The 21,532-nt window shown below is 31.5% G+C and overlaps 1 long non-coding RNA gene across 1 annotated transcript; it reads left to right on the top strand.

The window, feature by feature from the left end:
* Window positions 1–1,371: 1,371 nt before the first annotated feature.
* LOC123228574 lies at window positions 1,372–2,026 on the top strand. Its single transcript, XR_006504731.1, has 2 exons — window positions 1,372–1,461; window positions 1,665–2,026. It is a non-coding gene; the product is annotated as an uncharacterized LOC123228574 (long non-coding RNA).
* The last annotated feature ends 19,506 nt before the right edge of the window (window positions 2,027–21,532 follow it).

The raw sequence follows: 21,532 nt of genomic DNA, 5'->3' as shown, positions 1-21,532 counted from the left end.
TCTCCATATTCTCCTTCTTTCTACCTTTCCTTCCTCTCCAACTTTTTCTTCTCAATCTTTTTAATCGGAGCTGACACTCGCTCGAAGAGTGGCTTTATTTATGGCCAGCCTATAGTTCAAGAATTGTAGGAGGGTCGTATCAATGTGGCTGCGTAATTTTATGATGAAGATTAACCACAACCTAAAGAAATCAAATTCTAATGGAGAGCGAAGCCTGTACCTTGTATTACTTTCAGTTTTATGAATATATTGGTAAGTTTTTTGTTCTCAATTTTTATGTCTTGTTCCTTAATATTCAGTAAGTGCAGAAACTGATGATATTTCTGCTAAGAATCAGATGTATCAATGTTTTCTTTTTTATTGTTCGTTATTTATTTAACTACGTCTGATTTGTTATTTGTTAGATTACATTTATATATAGTTAAAAAAATGTTTAAAGTATATATTATTTATATTTGCAAACACAGTAAGTTGTTTTGAGAATAATTTATCACACTTTTTCCAGTCAAACAGAAAAACTGAATTTTATTTGATCAATATGACTGTTTGGTGTAAAACTATTAAGATACAATAATGTGTAACTACTTTGAATACATAAATCGGTATACACTTTATATGTATCATTATATAAATGAGTAATTTTGAAATAAGGATAAAGTAATGTTCAGTCATATAATGATACATAATAAGTTTACCTATTTATATATAAGTTTACTTATTTATATATTCAAAATAGATATTTGTAGTATTGCTCATTAAAATGTGCTAATATATCATGCTTAAATGGAAAACCCATTATCCATAATTAACAGCCACACGATGAGTTTGAGTTTGGATTCAGAAGGCTGTCTAGATTTGGGTAAGTTCTTGAATGTTGGGTATGAGTTTCTGGTGAAATGCCTAAATGAATACATGAAATTTGATAAAAAACTGCTTTCCATTGGACCGACAAATATTAAGTCGGATCATGTAATACTGGGATACAATTGCAATACATGTGAAGTTTTTGAATTCTCCTGTGACATGGAGGCCATTATCACTTTCAAACCTGAGCCAAATTAACCCAACCTGGGGTAAAAAACATAAAGAAGTGCGGGGTCCGTTTGGTGTTCACTCAAGAATTTAACGAACCTGTGAAAAGATCAAGATGTTCCATCGTTGATGACGAGGAAGTGAAAGATGAAGCATATTCTGTCTCCAAGCGATTTGGATCTTCAAGTTTTTTTAAAGGTGAATCTACCTCAAGGTAATTGAAGATCTATACCTTCTTTATTTACTATAACTGGGTATTGGTTTATTTTTTCAAAAAAAATATGTTCTCTAGTAAAGTTATATTATATACTAAATATGCTTTATTTTTCCTGCTACCATAAGATGTTCCATAATCGATGAAGAGCATGAGCAAGCATACTCCATGGGATTTAAATCTTCAAATTTCTTTAAAGGTGAATCTAGCTCAAGGTAATTAAATAAGATATGTAACTTCTTTACTGCCAATGATTAAAGTAATGGTTTCTTTATAATATGATCTTATATATAGACTAAAATAGGTTTTATCTTTAACTGATACATATGAATTTGCATTGATTTATTCATAAATTAATTGTTTGATCTTGATTTTTTCTTTTTTGTTTCACTAAATTATGAATTTCTGATGAGGGAAGTTCTGGGTTGCATCAGCCACAACATGAGAAAGAAGTGGAAGAGTTCAATCCAAGTACAAATGATTTCAACCCAAGCACCAATGAATATAGTAGATTTAGTTCTGATTTGAATGAAATCCTCAATATTAAAATCGGATCAACAAGGGATGTGAGAGGAACAACTATGCTGAGCCCTGCTGACAACGATGGGGTAAAACTGAAAGGATGTCACCGCGTAATTTTATGATGAAGATTAACCATAACCTAAACTATTCAAATTTGTAATGAGGGGCGAAGCCTATATCTTGTACTACTTTCAGTTTTATGAATGTATTGGTTAATTTGGATCTCAAGTTCTGACCCTAATCCATCTTATTTAGCTCTTAATTTCTTTGACTTGTTCTTTCATATTCAGTAAGTGCAGAAATTGAATGATATTCTCTGGTAAGAAGAATACGTATCAATGTTTAATTTATTTATTTTTATTTGTTGTTATTCTCCTGTAAGTTGTTGTCAACCTTCAAGCAAAAGCTGAAGAAGAGGTAAAAATAAAAATTACTGTCACATATATGCTTGATTGCTTTATCACTGTTGCATGAGCCGTATTCATCCTGAGTTTTAGTAATTGTAGCTCCCAAAAGTTTTTAACGTGTTTACATTTGTCGAAGTCTTGTTACCTGACTGGCCTAGCCTCAATTCAAGCACATTAAAGTCGCAGTATAACTAGATTTATATTCACCAAGTGGCTATCAAGGAGATATCGTTTCACTTATTATCTTAACTTGTAGGAGGCTCAAGAAGTTTAAATACAAGAATAGAACAGGCAAAACAATTCCCCAAATCATGAAATGGAGATGACAGAAAATTTTTTGAGTTTATGAAATGAAGATTTGTAGAAGTATAATATGAACAAGGTAATAACTGTTTCTTTTTTCCTTTGCCTAACCAGTGAAATGGGCTTACTCCTAACTTTTCGCAGCTGGCAATAATTGAATTTCGGTTTAAATATACAGATCAAGGTCTGGAGCAACAAAAGCTTCTGCTATAAGGTAAATGGGCTACACCGAATGTTGGAATTTAAAGATATAAGAAAAAAAAATTCACTTAAAAAATATATAATTAGCAATAAATTTTTTTACCATTAATTATAAATAGTTGCAAAAATTGATTTATAGTAACTAAAATGAATTTAGTTACAAAATAATGATTTCATTTTTACAACCTCACTTTTCCAGTGGATGGAAACAATAAACTACTAAAATTAAGTTTCTACAACTAATTTTTTAATTATAAAATAATTATGTTTTAGCAACTAACATTTAGCTACAAAATAAAGATAAATTTAATGTTTTACGACTAATTTATTTTGAAAATTAAGTGTTTAATTACAAAATATTTTCATCTTTTTGGTTATTTTAGTAACTAAAATTTTTAGTTGTAAATAATTATGTTTTTGCAAGTAAGTGTTTAGCTGCAAAATAGTGGTAGATTTAATGTTCTGCAAGTAATTTTTTAGTTGTAAATAATTTTGTTTTAACAACTAAATATTTAGATGCAAAATAATTTCATCATTTTGGTTATTTTATAAATAATTTCTATTTTAATAACTAAAATTTTAATTGTAAATAAATTTGTTCAACAAATATAACTTCAATTGTAAAATATGGTTTATTTGAATTATTAATATGTATTTGATTATTAAATTTTCAATATAAAATTATGTTAATATATTTTTATATTCTAATTATATTAATAGTTAAAGTATTAAAACACCATTTTTTTAAAAATAAAAAGTAAAATACAATAAAACTTAAAAACACAATTTAGTTTTAGCAAAGTATAGTTAGGGAAGAAAATTAAAAGATGAATGTTTGTTGGTATTGAACTATTAATATGTATTTGGTCAATATAAAATCATGTGAATATATTGTTTATGTTCTAATTATATTTATATTTAAGGGATTAAAGAACCATTTTATTATTATTATTTTCTTTCATAATAATTGATATATTTTTAGAGTCTAGAATTGAATCAATTATATTTGAATTAGTCTTAGGTTTAATTTAAATTGAATTTAAGATATGTTCATTTATTTGATAATATTATTTATCCAAATTTAATAATAGTATTCATCTCTCACTAGTTCAAATTAAACTTAAATTCGATTTAATATTAAATAAAATATTAATTAATATAATATTATTAGTAAAATCAATAAATAGAATATAATATAGTAATATTATTAATAAACATACTAAGAATTTAATATAATATATTATTATATTAAAAAGTAAATAGTATAGGGGTCTCATTTTTTACGTTTAAGCCATTCTTGTCGCGCAGCCTTCTGCATAATTATTGTTTTGCCACGCAGTCTCATGCCTTCCGTCTCAACCTTTGAAATTTTTCTCTTTTTGTACCTCTTTAACGCTCCTCCTCAATTAGGTTGATAAATCTCATTCACTTTAATTAATACCTTCTTATTTTCTCAATTCTATTGTTATTTCATTATAATATCTTTATATTTTATAAATTAGCTATAATATTTGATGTTGGACCTTTTAAGTGTTTTAATTATTCCAAAACTAAGTTTAAAATTATTAATTTATATTTATTGAGCTAATTAATTCCATGATATAAAATTCTTATGACCAAAAGATAGGTAAAATGTTTGTTTTTTATCTTTTCAGACATAGAATTCCTGGCCCCTATGGGACATCAGTTCCTTTGCTCATCCCATGACAGTCTTTACAAGTCTATAACTTTTGAGAATTTTTGCCAAATGAACAAGGACACTCATCCCCAAAAAAAGGATGTCTATTCCTCTAGTAGTCCCTTGCTAGTCTCTTCCTGTTTGAAGTTTCTAGAATTGATTTTTGAGGGTGCAAAAAGGGACTCCCATCCCTCAAGTGGTGTGTTTCAAGAATTCAACCCTTGGATGACTATTTCAAAGCCACGGAAGTTAGAATGTGTAAAAGGATGCTCATCCCTAAAAAAAGGACGTCTGTCCTATCGTGTTTTCATAGTCAAAACATCTTTATCGAAGCTTAACAGATATATTATCTTAACCAAAGGTCATTTAAGCCATTCCAACCATCCAAGACTATAAATTAAAGAGTCTTAGACGGAGAATAGGTTAGATAATATAATGTAAAAAACTTAAACTCATTTCTTCTTTAATTTTTCACATAAGTTCATAACTTAAAATTCTTGAGACCAACATTTTTGCTCATTTTCTTGTATTGGCTTTATAGAGGCATTCACAAATATTATTTTCTATATTCAAACACTTGGGTGAAATCTCGAATAAACTATTGTGTTGGACGAAATCTTGAAGTACTATTGTAAAAAGATGATATTTTTACGAGTAAAATTTCAACCGGATTATTTGAAGAAGTGGACGTAGGAGGTTTAAAAGAGAAAATTCTGAACCACTATAAACTATTAAACATTTCTATCTCTTTCTCTTTACCTTCAGTTCTATATATGTGTGCTGTGATAATTTGTTGAATACTGATTTTGTTTGATTACTCTTGTTAAAATTGCTTAAGTGATTAATTTTAATTAAATATTTGTTTGAAAAATTTTACATTTATATATTTGGTTAAACTTATTTATAAATTTGTTCAAAAGTCTTGATTTGGTCAAAGTTTTCAAATAATCATTTTCACCCCACCTTAAGGATTATTAGCCGTTTAGGGTTTTGCACTTGATTAAATTTGATAAACCTTAGAATATTAATTGAAACCCTAGATTTATTGATAATTATTTTCTATAATTGTTGGTTGCATAAATTATGATGGTTTTAAACTTAATTACTTTCATGTTTTTTTCACTTGGTAGTCTTTAATAAATTTTTATAACAATTGGTGAGACTTAATTACGTTGATTATATAAATTTTATTTGATAAAAATTTTTTATACGAGAATATTATGTATTTGAACATCTTTATTTTTTTATCATTATGATTTGAATGATATGTTATTTGTATTTCTTTTGATCTAATTACTAAAATATTAGTGTTGCGGATTTTGATTTTCAATTTTTTTCAAAATCATTCGTAAATCAAATATTTCAACTATTATGAAATCAAACTTTTTATAATATAAATCTTTCTTAGATTGTATGCATATTTTATCTCAATGTATTCATTTTGATCATAACTTGGTATCTTGCTAAACCTTAGGCAATCAACAAGACAAATTTCTTGATTTCTTGATTTGACTATCTTTTTTCAATAAATAATGTTTCTGGGAGTGATCCATAGAAATAGACATAAGATTGCATATAGGGATAAGACTGTCATGTGAACAATAATATATTTGACAATGATATACTATAATAAAAAATAAAATACCAAATTGTCTTAATGTAGTTGGACTGATGGGATTTCTATGAGTGATCCATGGAAATAGAATACTCATAATATGTATTATATCATCTAGCTAGACAAAGCTAAACTATAAAATTATAAACATTAGAAAACGAATATGGCTAGACAAAAGAAATTGTTTGATTTTGTTATAGTTGCTGATCAAAATCTAGTCTTTTGTTAAAGTTGCTTGATTTTGTTACCTGAAATTAGGTAAAGATCTAGATAATATTTAACAAAAATTTTGCATTTTGTCCTTCTCAACATTATGCATAAGAAGAAACAATAGAGTTGAGACATAAGGTGGAAGAACAGGAAGCCAAAATTAAAGAACTTGAAGAACAACAAAATAATATGACGAATTTGTTGAGAAGTTTAACATCAAGGTGTAACAAATTCATCTCAACCTCATAATTGTCCATCTAATTGAGGTCTTTGTGAAATTTTAATTTTTAGCCTTTTAAGGATTGACACGTGCATGTGCACTTTTTAGTTGTCTAGCTATAAATATGTGTTTCTTATTGTTTAGCTATAAAACACATTCTTTTTAGAAACATATGAGTTGTTTAAGTATCTTAGGTTGAATATGTGGGAGAATATTTTGGTTTTTTGGTTATGCATATATGAAAGTGTTGGTTTTATATCAAAAGAGATATATTTATATGGTTATTTAGCAATTAAAATACATATTTTCTTCTATAAAGATGCATGTGTTTTTTATATATAGTGAAAGAGTTATGTATTATGATATTATTCAAATAATTGTGATATTGAATATTTTTTCTAGTATATATAAAATTAGGAAAATTGAAATAAATACTGTCAGAACAAAATTATTAATGTCTAATATTTTTAGTTGCAAAAAGTATTATTTTATTTAATATAAAATAATTATGAAATAATAAAACAAAATTTTGAAGAATACTTTTTAAAAGTAATTATTTTTTCGCAAATGAAATAATATTTAACGTGTAAATTGATTTAGTTGTTAACAATATTTATTTGTGACTAAATATTTTAATTGCTAATAATATTTCATCTACGACTAAATGTTTTAGTTGCTAATGACATTTATTTGTATCTAATTTTTTTAGTAACAAACGAAATTCATCTGTGACTAATTTGTGTAGTTGTTAATTACATTTATTTGTGTCTAATTTTTTTAGCTGTTAACGAAAATCATTTGCGATTAATATTTTCAGTTGCTAATAATATTCATTTGCGTCTAATTTTTTTAGTTGTGACCAACATTCATCTATGACTAATATTTTTAGTTGCTAATAACATTCAATGGTGTTTAAATATTTTAGTTGCTAAATATATTCATTTGTGTCTAAATTATTAGTTGCTTGTTGGAAATAATTAAACATGCCCAATTGAATTTTGTAAATTATAGTAAACATAAATACATGTATTTGACTTTGAGTTTGTGACGAAATCCATTTGAAAACAATGTAAGATGTTAACGTTAGTCATTCCCACAACACCATTTGCCCACATACTACTTTTCTTTGGGAGACTTGATCTCTATGTGCCTTTTTTTGGTTTCCCAAGAGAAGAAGCAATTCTCTTATGTTATTAAAATAATGCATATTATTATTATTATTGGGAGGAGGCCGTTTTTGGACAACTTATAAGTGTCCAACTGCCTTCCAACTCCTTTCTAATAAATACCTTTGGCAGACAGTTAAATTAAACTAGATCAGGTTAACCTATCATAGATGGACCTAAACCTAATATCTCTCACTCACACATGATAAAAGATCCAAACCAAATATATAGCCACAGAAATCCTATATAGTAGTACTTTCATATTTACAAATATGTCGTGCGACCTCGTAAGCTACCTGTACTTGAGAGCTAAATACTATGCATATATTAGGAATAATATAACCACTTCAACCCGAATAAAACAAAATAAAATATTAGACTCACAACACTTCAGACTTACTTAATAACACTAGCTCCTTTTAATCCTTCATTTATCATTGTGTTACTTCATATGTATCCATGATCAAGTTCATTCTCCCATATGAGTGATATGATTGACCATCCAGTGGACACACGTAATATATGTATATATATAGAAGTATTCATTTTCTACTCAAAATTCTTAATTTAAACTTAGTTACTTTTCTGGTCATGTTCCATAGACCGAATCGTATGTGGTTATAGGTGTTAAGCTAAGATAGCAACACTAAGAGTAAAAATTGAATAACGACAAAAAGTCAAGGGATACCAGTATGAGGTAATCCTTATAAAGTCTCAAGTAGTGAGGGAGCAGAGATTCATCCACTCACTACTTTAACTGGTCCTCTTAATTATACACATATGGTATGAATCATGGCTACAACATGTATTTTCTTAAATGTCATTTGCAACACTATACAGATCTTAGTTTAGTCGCTACACCTAGCACCTAACATGAGTTCTTAATCATCTTCACACTTGCAGGTATTTATCCATATTAAAAACTCACATCTGACATTCATAAGTTGTTTGGACATGGAGAATTCAAATTGATCATTTTCAAATGTATCTATTCATGACCTTATTTTGATCGATCATCAAGGTGACATTTTAACTTCGATAAATCTTTTCTTGAAAAATTTGTCTCTCATTGGTACGCTATCTTAGTGTCACTTTTCTCAAGGATAATGTCTCATCTTTACTCACTCTCTTAGCGCCAAAAATGATTGCTCGTGTGAGGAAGCCAATCTCTAACTTGTGTGACATTACAATCTTGTTGAGCTAAAAATAATGCGTATACAATGAAAACCCAAGAATTTCAGGATACAAGTTCAAATATAAACTAAACTTGAATTCATGGTTTTAATGTTGTGTCACCAGTACAATATATAAGCTCAATACTTATCAATTACAGTCTACGCAATCCAAAAGATTTAACAAGTCTCTATGAGTCAACTAGAAAGTTTTTCCATCCATAACAGTCAAGGCAAGCAAGTCTTTCAACTACAAAAGGTCCTGTATGGTCTCAAATAGGCCCCCAAGGGCTTGGTTTGATAAATTGAAAACTACCCTACTCAACTGGGGCTTTAGCTCCTTAGTTGTTGATTTCAGCTTGTTCATTTACATAGTTGATGACATTGTCCTATATGTACTTGTTTATATTGATGATATTTTGTTGATAGGAAACAAAATCACCTTTCTAGAGAAAATCATCGATCAATTAAATAGTCAGTTTGCTTTGAAAAACTTTGGACCCCTACATTATTTTTTAGGCTTTGAAGTTACTAGAACTGTTGATGACCTTCATCTATGCAAGTCCAAATAAGCTAAAGACATTATAGTAAAAGCCAACATGTTAGACTCCAACCCTTCCACCACACCTTTTGGCATAGACACAAAATTATTCCCTGAAGATATTGAAAAATTTGATCACCCATCCTTGTATAGAAATCTCATACATGTATTTCAAAATCTCACTTTCACCATACCTGATATATCTTTCTCAATTAACAAACTCAGTCAGTTTCTATAGGCTTCCAATCAACTACATTGGAGAGCCTGTAAATGAATTCTGAGATACATTAAAGGCATTTTACAATTTGGTCTCTTTTTTAAATCCAACTCTGCCCTCCTGTTAGAATGTTTTTCTTATTCTAAATGAGCTAGTAATCTCCATGACTGAAGATCTAACACAAGGTATTGTTTGTTTCTTGGCACCAATCTCATTCAATGGTGTTCCAAGAAGCATAGAGTTCTTACTCTTATCTTTCATCCAAGCAGAATACAGAGCACTCACTCACACCGCCACTGAAGTGGCCTGAACCAAAACTTTGTTTACTGAGATTGGCCTTGAATTTACAAAACCTCCTATTATTTGATGTGATAATTAGAGTGTCAGTGCTCTTGCCTCAAATCCGGTTTTTCATGCCTGAGAAAAACACATTGAAATTGATGCCCATAACATCAAAGATCAAGTCTGTGCAAACAATGTTACCATCCAATATATTCCAAGTGAATTTCAACGGGCTGACATATCAACAAAAGCTCTTCGTGCACACAAATTTGAAACCCTCAGAAACTCCTTGCAAGTTTACACAGCTGAGACATGACTCCACAATGCCAATGTTTGACTTTCTTTATTGTGTTTACTCTCTGAGAATTGCTATCTTGTGAAATTGCCTTGAATCCGTGTTTTGCTAATTTATGTTGTTGTGTTTCATGTGTTCACACCTGTTTCTGTGATTTTAAGTGTTGAATAGTCATGCTGGTGTATCTACTAAATTGCTAACATTGTGAAATTGTCTGAGTTTTGGTAATTTCTTGTTTTTTCTTCTTCTCTTCCTTTCTTTTATCTTCTTCTTCTCATCTTTTTCCTTTTTTTTTTTTCCGTTATTGCTACCTATTTTTGTGATTTCAATTTTTTTTTTTTTGTCTAAGTAATTGTGATTTCACATGTTGAATGGTTATGCTAGTGTATCTGCTGAATTGCTGCCCTTGCGAAATTGTCTGTGTTTTAGTAATTCCTTTTTTTCTTCTTCTTCCCTTTTTCTTTTTCTTTTATCTTCTTCTTCTCCTCCCTTTTTGTTGTTTTTGTTTTGTTTTTCTAATTGCCTGTTGTACCTTGAATAATCACTTGTTAGGACTCATATATGTTTCTTGCAGGAAGGGAGATCAATGGAAGAGAATAATGCCACATGGCAGCAAAGGAAAAGAACAGGTGGCAAACTATCAGCTTCATGGACCACCAGAATCAGAGAGAGCACCTGGCAAACCAGTAGAGAATTTGGTTGCTAGAAGACTTATAAGAAATGGACAGGGGAGGGAAAAGGGCATTAGCAAATTCAAAAAAAAAAAAAAGGGATTTAGGGGAGAGAACTAGGGCTCTCGAATTGCCTTGGAAACTTGTGGAATTTTATTTTGCTTGTACTCTAGATTGTTTTCCGTTTTTCTTTTATGCTGAATCAAATGGTGCAAAGAACAGTGGTGCTGTTGCACTTATTTTCCAGAAATGAAAGAATGAATTTGTGTTGATGATTATGTTGTTTCTTTACTGTATTATTGAATATGAGTTTATTGTTGGATCAATTAAAGTTGAGTTGTTTGGGGTGTTGATTGAGGAAAAGCAGCAGAGCGTAATGTGGTGAAACAGATAATACATTTCTGGAGAAAAAAATAATTACAGAAGTATTGAAATACATTATTTACACTGCTGGAGCAAGATAACAGAGGGGAGTTGCTGCTAAAACACTTCCAGCTACCTAACATCACTTCCCTTGATGAACAGTAATTTGGTTTTGCAACGGACCACCTTTATAATTCAAAAAATTTATGTCCTATGCTTGGTTCTGCTACACTGCATAACATGATAGTTGGGAATTGGTGTGTTAATTCATCTGTCATTATCATACTCATTCTTTCTATGTCCCTTGCTTAACAATTTGTATCAGTTGCCTTGATTCTCATGTTCAATAGTCTTGCTTTGTATCAGCTGCCTTGATTCTATTGCTCAATTGTCTTGATTATTGACTTCTTTTTTTTTTCTCTGGTGTATTGTCCACAAGTGCAGTCATGCATCCATGCGTAATTATCTTTGTGAATCTGCTGACTTAGGTTGCCTAGTTGAAATTAGTTCACTGCCTCCTGATATAATATCTTCCTAACTAGTTTCATATTGTGCTGATATTATATCTTCCTAGCTAGTTCACTGCCTCCTGAGTGTTTCACAAATCTCATCCAGTGGAGTGCAGGTTGTTTGTTTAACTTGTTTCTTCTCTTAAGTTTCTTTTAATTCTGACTGCTCTCTCAGTCTGCCGTCATTTTTTATTTCTTTAACTTTTAGTTACTTTTACTAACACAATGCTCAGACTAATCACTTTGGAAGTGGTGTGTAGATCCTCCTCTGTTCTGCAGGTTTTAGTTAAAAACAAAATAAAAAGAGAAGGATAAAAATTAAAAAGAAAAAACAACAAAGAAAAAAAAAAGTAAGAAAAAGAAAATGAAGGAAAAAAAAACAGCAAAAAAAGAAAAATAAAGAAAGGGACGAAGATTTGAACAAAATCCATTAATGATCACCGGTAATCAAATACGGAAAAGCAACACTAATACAAAGTCAAAGCCTCAGGCAATAGACAATCAAAGGTCGTAGATGTCGAACTCTACTCGACGTTCTCATCCTTAGCCTTTCCGTTAATGTTCACTGACAATCAAATACGGAAAAACAGCAGTAAGACAAACTCAAAGCCCCAGGGAGTAGACAATCAAAGGCAATAGATATCACACTCGTCGTTCTCATCCTCAACCTATGAAACTCATTGTTCTCTACTCAGCCCTTCTGGCATCAGCGGTCTTGATTTAAAAAAATATGCAACTTATCGTTCTCCGCACAGCCTTACTATGCATTAACAGACTTGACAATAATAAAAAAATTAAAAAAACAACAAAACAACGGAAAAAACAAAAAAAAAAGGGAAAAGGTAGACTTGATAATAAAAAAACAACCAAGAAAAAAAATAATAAAACAAAAAAAAATTAAACCAAAAATCTCTTTGTTAATGATCTCCATGGGTTCCATTTTTTTTATATATGCCCTTGCCGATGTTTTTTCTTTTTTCTTTTTACATTTTTTTTTGCACTTGTGACTGTATATGTATTCACAATTATAAAAAGGCCAAAGAACTGTTTCCTACCCAAATTTTGCCCTCACCCTCAAAATATATTCACGACAGATAAAAAAACTCAAACACCTATTTATAAGTTAATTTTTATTAAAATTTTTAATTAAAAATAAGGATAAAATCATTATTTTATCTTTAAATCTTAAAACCCTAAAAATTTGTATCATTCTTCTTTTTAATTTTGAAAACTAACAATTTTTCTCTTTGTTAAACTTTAAAAAACTACATTCCCTTGCCCCCTAACCCCCAACCCCAAGGGTAAGTTCTTCTATCTCCGATGGCTGATTGTTGTTCTTGCTATTGGCTGGCTTTCCCATCATCGTCTTCTCTCCTGGCTGATATTCCCATTAGATCATGATAAATATTTCATAATTTTGGGAATTGTTTTGCCTATTCTATTCTTGCATTTAAACTTCTTGAGCATTCTACAAGTTAAGATAATAAGCGAAACATTTCCTTGATAGCCACTTAGATGAATGTAAATCTAATTATACTGCTACTTTAATGTGCTTAAATTGAGGCTACGCCAAAACTTCGACAAATGTAAACACATTAGAAACATTTAGCAGCTACCATTACTAGGACTTAGGACGAATACGATTCATGCAACAGTGATTAAGCAATCAAGTATATTTATGACGTTAATTTCAATTATCAGCTCTTCTTCGGCTTCTCCTGAAAGGTGGACAACAACTTGTAGGACATAGTTTAGAGGCATATCGGTAACAAGAAATTTTGAGAAGGAACTGTATTAAAAATGCGGGAAATTATAATAAAAGGCCAAAATTAAGGGGGTCTAAGCGAAATTATCTAAAATAACCAGGTTAAAGCAAAAATGCCCAACATTTGTGAAATGACCAAACTACCCCTATATATAAACAAGGTAAATTTTCATATTTTTCACGGTGAAACTGCCACGGTCACTATGCAAATCCAAAGAAAAATCGCGCTTTCTCCACTATCCCACTGTTATCCCACTGTCAAGCAGATTTCTGGAGATTTTCTTGCTTTCCAACGATCGAAAATGGTCAAGAATGTTAGTATATCTTTCGTAATCTTGTTTGAATCAAGTTATTGTTCATATTATTGAGATTTGAGTGAGATTTTGCAGTTTGAAACTTTAGGGTTTCGATTTTGAACAATGCTTAAAATGTTTTGATTCTTGGCTATTTTCGTTGAATTTGTTGAGGGATTTTGTGTTATAGTCTATGTAGATTTGATTTGTGTTGAAATTGGAGGCCAAAATGACGGATTTTTGGCTGAAAAATGCGTCCGAAGTAATCGGCAGTCCGACAGTGGGAACAGTGGATCCCACTGTCATGACGAATACTCCCACTGTCAAGAGACATTGACAGTGGGTTAGGGGGTTAAATGGCATTTTTAAGATATTAGGGAGTTGGCGCATAGAATTAATCCACTGCGGGCGTTTCTGAAATTTGCCATATGACAGTGGGCCACTGCCGTGAATACCGTGGGTTGGGGGGAAAATTTACTTTTTTGAAACTGCAGGGGCGATAATATATTTGAAAATTACTGAGGGGGCAAGGGATAAATATTGGACCTATTTGCAATAGAAATTTTCTCAGGGGGTAAATTGATATTTTTCATAGCTAGGGTTTCTCAACGTGTAGTTTTCGAATTTTATATCTATTTTTTTTTTGTTTTAGGGTTTTTCAATATGTAGTTTTCGAATTTGAGATTTAGTTTTTCGATTTGTGTGCCTTTTGGACACATTTTACGATGTAATGACCTAATTCCACTCAATATTTCAATTTTTTCATTTATAAGATATATCGACTCGTATTTTTGAATTTCAGTTTTATTTTTCTGAATTTTACCGTTTTATGATATATCGATTCGTATTTTCCAGATTTTCGAACAATTTTTTTGATTAGTGACATTTTTATATATTTTAACTGATAGAGTTTGAATTTCAATTCCGTTTTTTCAATTATTCACATTCTAGGGTATATCAACGTATAGAATAAAAATTTCATTTCCGTTTTTTCGAATTTCACCTTTTTATGATATATCAACTTGTATTTTCCAGATTTTGAAACAATTTTTTGATTGTTGCCATTCTAGGGTATTTTAACGTTTAGAATTCGAATTTCAGTTTCGTTTTTTCGAATTTCATCGTTTTAGGATATATCAACTCATATTTTGAAATTTCGAACGATTTTTCGATTATCGACATTTTAAGATATTTCAAAGTATAAAATTCAAATTTCAGTTCTGTTTTTTCGATTTTCGTCATTTCAAGATATATCGATTCATATTTTCGACTGATTTTTCAATTGTTAACATTCTGTGGTATTTCAACGTGTAGAATTCGAATTTCATTTTCCTTTTTTTTAATTTCACCGTTTTAGGATATATCGACTCGTACTTTCTAGATTTTTGAACAATTTTTTGGTTGTTGACATTCTAGGGTATTTCAACATTTAGAATTCGAATTTCAGTTTCGTTTTTTCGATTTACGCTCTTTCAGGATTACATCGACTCGTATTTTCCAGATTTTCAAATGATTTTTCGATTATTGATCGTTTAGGGTATTTCAATGTTTAGAGTTCAAATTTCAGTTCTGTTTTTTTGAATTTCACCATTTTAGGATGTATCGATCGTATTTTGAAGATTTTTGAATGATTTTTCGATTATCGGCATTTTAAAATATTTCAAAGTATAGAATTCGAATTTTAGTTCCGTTTTTTCAATTTTAATCATTTCAGGATATATCGATTAATATTTTAAGATTTTTGGCTGATTTTTCGATTGTTAACATTCTATGGTATATCAACATACAGAATTCAAACTTCATTTTCATTTTTTCGAATTTCACCGTTTTAGGATATATCGATTCGTATTGTTTAGATTTTTGAATGATTTTTCGTTTGTTAACATTCTAAGGTATTTCAATGTATAAAATTTGAATTTCAGTTTCGTTTTTTTATTTTAACCGTTTTAAGATACTGAAATCTTATTTTTTAAATTTTGTGATCACCTTTTTTATTGTTTTCTATTTTTCATTTTTTTATGATTTTTTCATGAAGACATTTGTTTACACATTTGCTATTTATGAATGACTTACGAATTTTGTAAATTTTTGCAAGATATTTCTCACAAAAGAAAACGTGTTGAAGGCGAGCTGCGAATCCCCAATGAGTCCAGACAATTCTAGGCAGATCTAATATGTCGTGCACAATGCACAACATTATCTAGGATTATGTCTACACTGACTCCGAATCAGCTATGACTATTTGAGAGGACATGTTTCTGGTATCTCCTTCGTTTACCCGAAATCAAATTCTCTAGGATATTGGTTCATACATTTCTACTACGGCAGCTACATCGGCCTTCTGTCAGAGACCAGTTTTGGTTTAGGATTAGCGGGGTTGATGTGAGATTTAGCCCGTTTGAGTTGGCTCTAGTGACAGGCCTTTCGTTTAGCCGATGCACTGATATCTCTTCATATATTCCTCGCTCCTCCAGACATAGGATCAAGGATACATACTTTCAAGGTTGTCCAAAGGTGCAGTATCATAACCTAGAGTGTGTTTTCTTGTAGCGACCATGGAGGGATGATGATATTGACGCTGTCAAGATGGCCTTACTATATGTTCTTCACATGGTTTTGTTGGGGAATGATCGATGAAAGAAGGTGTCTTTAGAATATTTACAGTTGGTTGATCATCTAGACGGGTTTAATTCCTACCCCTGGGGTGTTGTCGTGTGGCAGATGACATACGAGTCTATGTCACAGGCGAGTGACAAAGTGTGCTCCGAATGGATGCCTGAAATACGTAAATACGACCACTACAGATTTTCTTTCGCATTTTAGGTTAGTTTTCATTTATTGATTATATATATTAATTGACAAAAATATGAATTGATTTATTTAAAGGCCAAAGGACTATTTCCCACCCAAGGTATGCTGCAATCTCAAGTTTCCACTCTTTAACTATGGAAATACCAAACACCCACCTATGAGCAGTTAAAATTAACGGTGGTAAGGGTAAAATCATTATTTTCTCTATAATATTAAAAAATAAACTAAAATATATCTATTTTTCCCCCCTAAACTTTAAAAATTAAAATTTTCCCCCAGCCTAAGTTTTAAAAAATGGCAGTTTCACCCTAGGGTTTCATTTTGAAATCTTTGATAACATCTCTGGTTCCATTGTAATCGGCCTCTCCCTCCCGAAGCATCCTCTCCTTTCGACGATCTCTTTCCTCCTATTTGAACATTCGATCGATGTCAGAGAAACCTTAGGAGACGAAGACGAAGCTGTCGTCTTCATCTAGGAAGATGAAGACGACAGCTTCGTCTTCATCTCCCAAGGTTTCTCCAACGTTGATCGGGTATCAAAATGAGAGGAAAAAGATCATCGGAAGGAGAAGATGCTTCAGAAGGGAGAGGTCATCGACAATGGAGCTAGAGATGTCGTCGGAGATTTCAAAACGAAACCCTAGAGTGAAACTGCCATTTTTTAAAACTTAGGCTAAAGGAAAATTTTAGTTTTTAAAGTTTAGGGGAGCAAAAAGAGATAAAATTTCCAAGCATTGGGGTTCTGTTAAATTTAACCGGCCATGGGTGGGTGTTTGATATTTCCATAGTTAAAGGGTGGAAACTTGAGATTGCAGCATACCTTGGGTGTGAAATAGTCTTTTGGCCTTATTTAAATCGTAAATGATTATATTACAGTATTGGATATATGAGACTCTGGACAGGTTGTACGATTGGGTTGACCTTATTGATCTCTATGCGTCTTTACGGATGTTTAGGTGGCGTACATGAGACGTCCCTAGTTAGACTCATATAGGTCGTATTTTCACTGGTGATCCGATATGTACTCGTTAATTAATAAGTCGATTAATTCATTGAATGTTACAATTATTTTGACTTATATATCTTCATCATTAGGAGAATGTCACATTCCCCTTTTGTCCATCACCGATGGAGAAGGGTTTACTATGGTATGCTAAGATTCGCGAGTATACCAGTTTACCGGATGTTGATTCCTCCTCATCATTTTTGATTCCTCTCGTGACAGGAGACGAGGCTTCTCCAGCCTCAGGACCTTCAAATGTACCGATCGAGACTTTTGAGACACATAAGGAGCCTATTCAACCTCCTGTTATAGAGCAGCCTTTATGTGCCCCTATAGTTCAGAGCCCACTGACTACAGACCATCTTGGAGTGGAGGATCGTACTACCTATCATGCCACTGAGAAGTGTCCCCCATCTGTATCACCCAGTATTTCCATAATAGATACTACATTGGCGTACTGGGGTGCTACCCATCACAGATAACTTGATTACGCGATGATATGGCTCAATTACAGGATCGTATGACTCGTTTAGAGGACATCGTCACGCATATATGTCCAGCCCCCGTCGTTCAGGTTGTCAAACTACTTCTAATTTATTACTTATACAAATAGTATTTCGTTATTATTTTGATAACTATAATTATATTTGTACAGGAGAGGAACGACGATCTCGGGATGACCTCCCTCATTGATACCGCAATGCCATCCCATCAGTCACACGAGGTTCGTATGTAATTTCAAAATTATATTTAATGTTAAATGTTGTTATTATATTATAATATTGTTATATATGAAATGTTACTAATTAAGTTATTATTATTATTACCTTAGGGTAGTCGCCAAAAGGGGCACCGGTTGGCCCTTCTGTTGCATCACCTGTTCGAGTTGATGTATGTCACTTATCGATGAAACTTTATTTTTATGATTATTTTGTTATCGATTAATTCATTTTCTATATTCGTATAGGGTCTTTCTCATGAAGGTCTTTCAATCGGATCTCCAATTGCTTTAGATCATCCACTTGAGGTATGAAAATTATTGTAGATATTATATTTTATATCTACATATCATTTACCATTTTGTCTTTTTCATGCATGTAGAGAACCCGTATTGAGATGTCATCGATTGAGGGTTCTCCCCAAACACTTTCCCTAGAAGTTGAGGTTATGTTTTTTTAAGAAATGTCATTGATCGATTTGTCTTCCCAATTATAATTTTTATTTAATGATGTTTTGTCTCTTTTTCAGGACGAGCGACTATGGTTACTTGTTGATATCCCGAGCTCGAGCAAAAGGACAATGGATATTAGTTCACTGGAGGAGGACTTCCAAGAGAACGTTTTTGAGGCCATCCAGATTGAGGTATTGAGTATTTAAAATTAGTATATAAATATTTATATATATTGGTCACGAATGAACAAAATTACAATTTTACAATCCGTCGAAGGAGCACACACGGTGGACTTGACCCTCATTTAGGATTCTCCAACCGAACCTCCTCCCGCATACATGAATAAGGTAACGTTAATCGATTAATGTCAAATTGTTACATAGGATGAAATAACGAATTATTAGTTTCTTGGAACTTGCAGCTGATTCGTATAGCACACGGTCGAATAGTTTGAAAGGGTCCGCTAGTTCGCACCCAGTATACAAATCCACTTAGAGGGAGAGCGAAATAGCAACTCAGGACCATTCCATCCACTGCCTCAGAGCGTGAGGAATTTTTCCTCACGTGGTACACCAGAGCTGCGGCTTCCGACGCGCATGATGTTTACTTTATCGGGTCAAAGTTGAAGGACAGTTTTTGGCGGCTTGTGGTAGATTTGCGTCAGTGGCTAACCAACGATGTAAATTATCTATACTATAAAATTCGGTTAAAAGTTTGATATATTTGCCAATAACTAACACATTTAAAGTTGTTTATACCATTTTAGCATGTAGATTCATTTTTGGCTATATTATGTCGGCACCAAGACGATCACCTTGCGACTGTTTCACAGTGTTGGACGACTGCCCACACATTCTTTGGAGGTCATATTGAGATGGCCTAGAAGAGTTGGCAAACCACACCATATGAGGAGTTCGAGTTTTTGGCCCTTTTCATGAGGATGGTTGAGGCAGTGTACACCCCGAGATTGTTTTACAAACCATAGGGGATGGTCGATAAGGTATAGTATATATGTATTTTCATAACATTTTACGTTGAATTAGTTTATAATCAATTGTATTTTGTCACTGTTTATAGGTTTATATCCCTATAAACTTCGACTATGCATATTGGGTGACCGAAGTTATAGATTTTCGTGAGTGGTCGATTACGGTGTATGATTCAGAGGAATCATATTCGAGGAATATGGGATGTTTGGAGCAGCGGATGCGACCATACATGGCATTCATACCCACATTATTAGAGGCGACGAGCTTTTGGATATCTTTTGGGCAGACTCCATGACATGATCCCCTCGCGTTATATCGAGCGACGGATGTCCCTCAGCAGGGGGAGGGCTCTGGTGATTGTGGCATTTTTATGTTACGATTTTTTGAGTGTTTGGCGTTGTCACGGAGTGTCGATTTTCCCCGAGAGTCGTCTACCTCCATGCATCAACGTTTAGCGTTGCAGTTGTATTTTCACTGTATCGAGTAGCTTACGAGTGTATATTTAGTTAGTTTGTTATTTATTTATCGTTTTTCATATGTTCTTATGTATATATTTATTGTATGTGCATATGTGTACGATGTACTTTATCTGTCATTATATATGGATATGTATTTAATTTCATTTTATATGTGATTTGAGTGATGTTACTATCAAACATGAGTCGATATATCCTAAAACGGTGAAATTCAGAAAAACAAAAATAAAATTTGAATTCTCTACGTTGAAATACCCTAGAATGTTAACAATAGAAAAATCAACCAAAAATCTAAAAATACGAATCGATATATTCTAAAAAGAAGAAAATCGAAAAAACAGAACTGAAATTCGAATTCTATACTTTCAAATACCATAAAATATCAATAATCGAAAAATCATTCGAAAATCTTCAAAATACGAGTCGATATATCTTAAAACGGTGAAATTTGAAAAAACAGAATTGAAATTCGAATTCTAAACGTTGAAATACCCTAGAATGTCAACAATCGAAAAATCATTCGAAAATCTGAGAAATACGAGTCGATATATCTTTAAAAGGTGAAATTCGAAAAAATAGAAATGAAATTCAAATTCTATACATTGAAATACCCTAGAATATTAACAACAAAAAAATCAGCCGAAAATCTGAAAATACGAATCAATATATCCTGAAACGACGAAAATCGAAAAAACAAAACTAAAATTCGCATTCTATACTTTAAAATACCATAAAATGTCAATAATCAAAAAATCATTTAGAAATCTTCAAAATACGAGTCGATATATCCTAAAACAGTTAAATTCAAAAAAACAAAACTGAAATTCAAATTCTAAATGTTGAAATACCCTAGAATATCAATAATTCAAAAATTATTCGAAAATCTGGAAAATACGAATCGATATATCATAAAATGGTGAAATTTGAAAAAACGAAAATAAAATTCAAATTTTATACGTTGAAATCTCATAGAATGTGAATAATCAAAAAATCGTTAAAAAATCTGAAAAAAAGACTCGATTTATCCTAAAACTACAAAAATCGAAAAAATAGAATTAAAATTCGAACTCTATCAGTTGAAATACGTAAGAATGTCACTAATCGAAAAATCGTTTAGAAATCTGAAAAATACAAATCAATATATCCTATAAACGAAAAAACCGAAATCTTGAGCTGAAATTACGTCATTACATCGTAAAATGTGTCAAAAAGCACAAAAATCAAAATAACAAATCTTAATTTTGAAAACTATATATTGAAAAACCCTAAAACAGAAAAAAACGGATATAAAATTCAAAAACTACACGTCGAGAAACCTTAGGTATGAAAACTATCAATTTACCCCCTAAAAAAATTTCTACTATCCAATATTTATCCCTTGCCTCTTCAATAATTTTCTAATCTAT

The sequence above is a fragment of the Mangifera indica genome, chromosome 11 (genome assembly GCF_011075055.1).
Source record: "Mangifera indica cultivar Alphonso chromosome 11, CATAS_Mindica_2.1, whole genome shotgun sequence".
Taxonomy (NCBI): Eukaryota; Viridiplantae; Streptophyta; class Magnoliopsida; order Sapindales; family Anacardiaceae; genus Mangifera; species Mangifera indica.
This window is presented reverse-complemented; position numbering and strand designations above follow the sequence as displayed.